This window comes from Scylla paramamosain, chromosome 39 (assembly GCF_035594125.1).
Source record: "Scylla paramamosain isolate STU-SP2022 chromosome 39, ASM3559412v1, whole genome shotgun sequence".
Classification (NCBI taxonomy): domain Eukaryota; kingdom Metazoa; phylum Arthropoda; class Malacostraca; order Decapoda; family Portunidae; genus Scylla; species Scylla paramamosain.
The window spans coordinates 400,001-402,500 of NC_087189.1; positions in this window are offsets into that span (position 1 = coordinate 400,001).

Below are 2,500 nucleotides of genomic sequence, written 5' to 3' on the forward strand. Positions count from 1 at the left end.
CGATCACGCACGCATCACTATCTTCTCGTGTTTACCTTAGCGACAGTGAGCGCGTCACCTACTCGCTTCCTCATTTATCACATTCACAATCCAATCCATACTGCCCATGAAGGTGCCTGAGTGTGTGAACCACCTTGTGAGTGGCGGAGAGGTCTGCAGGATAATAGGAAGTGACGAAAATAACGAAAGAAGATGAGAAGTGAAGATGGGGATGCGTGAGTAAAAATTGGTTTGTTAACGGAAAATTTTTTGGTGTTTTCATTGGGAAGGTTGGCCGTCATATTGTATTTGTCTAATGTATTGTTGTTTATTTGTTTATTTACTTGTTGATTTGTGCCACAATGCGTGTTATCAGTGGTAAATTGTGAAGTGGTCATAATAGCAACAATAATAATAAATTACAACCACTACTTTTATTATTACTACTACTACTGCTACTACTACTTCTTGTTCTTGTTCTTCCTCTTCTTTAAAAAAAATAACCAGCAAAACACCTCCGAATGCGATTGATGAGCGAAGCTATCAGTAATGCATCAGTGGAAGGGGTCTTTCAATAATGAGAGAGAGAGAGAGAGAGAGAGAGAGAGAGAGAGGGAGAGCGGCGGCAATTTCAGGCACCGGGCACATCGCGCACTAGCCTAATATTAAAATAAATAAATAAATCACTGTAGCTCAAGCACTTGCAGAGGCCAGAGGTTGTGGTGTGTGTCGCTGGAGAGGAAACTTCATTGTGCTTTCAGTGGTGTGCGTCTGTTTTCATTGAGACAAGAAAATTGGTGAAAATTGTGAAAAACTCACTGCTGGTTTATAAAAAAAAAAGTTATGTATTTTGCGCATGTGCAGTATTGTTGCAAATTTGACATGCTTCTTCGTTACAACTTATATTAATCTTATTACCTACAAAATTTGCGCTTTATCTGTTCATTAGTTAAAAAGTTGGCGGGAATTTTAGTCACCGCTCAGATCGCTCACTAGCCTAACATTAAAAAAAAAACATTGTAGCTCAAGGGTTTGCAGAGGCCAGTGGTTGTGTTGTATACTGTTGGATAGGGAAATTTCATTGTGCGTTCAGTGATGTGTGTCTGCTCTCGTTGTGACTGAAGGAAGTTGGTGAACATTGCAGAAAGCGGAGTCACGTTACAAAAAGTTTGATACTGTACTTTGCGGTGCGCTGTAGTGTTGCAGATCTGACATGCTTCTTCGTTATAACTTGTATTACTCTTATCAACAACAAAATTTGAGCTTGACCAGTTAATTAGTTAAAAAAGAGCTGGAGTTTTGTCTTCGTACATGCGCAGCGCTACTTTAAAATTGACATAGGGAATTTTATTACAATTACATCATAACACTTCACAAGTTTCATTAAAATTGGTGTAGTAGTCTTTGAGCAATCCTATTTTCGACACCCTTATTCTTTTTGCAAGTTACCCATTGACTTCAGCCAGTAGAAGAGATGGAAGCTACCTCATGTAAGCCTGACAGAGTTGTGCTGTCAAGTGGCGTTGGTCGCGTTAACAAGCAGCCGCGGGGTTCAGGAGACATTAGCGTATAAATATCGTTACAGTCGTGCCGGGCCGCTAAGAATGAAACAAGCACTTCACTCATAATAAGAAAGACAATAATAGTGACAATAATAATGACAATAACACCAATAATGCTAAAAACTAAAGCTAATTAATCGATAAAAAAACCTCTCCATTTAACATTACGTAACCTTCAGTGTTGCCATAAATCGAACCACCATTTTTTTTTCTGATTATATATTCCTCTATTTTTTTTTTTTTCTTTTTATTCCTTTTCTTTTTATCCTTTTGGTGTTGTTCTGTGACGTGCGTGACACAGCAAGGCCTGGCTGTGTTACCTTTGCTGTGAAGGTTAATTGCTAAAGTTATTGTGACGTGACAGACAGAGAGAGAGAGAGAGAGAGAGAGAGAGAGAGAGAGAGAGAGAGAGAGAGAGAGAGAGAGAGAGAGAGAAAGAGAGAGAGAGGTGCAGGGGTTGGGGAGGAGACAGAATCAGTCAATCTGTAACAATGAGAGAGAGAGAGAGAGAGAGAGAGAGAGAGAGAGAGAGAGAGAGAGAGAGAGAGAGAGAGAGAGAGAGAGAGAGAGAGAGAGAGAGAGAGATAGCATTAGTCAACCTCTAACAATAACAGACAACCTTGCTCGATGAGAGAGAGAGAGAGAGAGAGAGAGAGAGAGAGAGAGAGAGAGAGAGAGAGAGAGAGAGAGAGAGAGAGAGAGAGAGAGAGAGAGAGAGAGAGAGAATCAAGCACAAACACCCAAGAATATTATTAGGAAGCGGTGAAGCAGAGAGAGAGAGAGAGAGAGAGAGAGAATACGTGTGTGTGTGTGTGTGTGTGTGTCTGTGTGTGTGTTTGTGTGTACAGGCGCGGTTCGAGACGGGAAGTGAACCAGGCGAGTCAGTAATGAACACTTGTCACATGAAGGGCCTCGCTGCTTCGGTTCAGTCGTTTTAATGGTTCAGTTGAAGTTTCGAA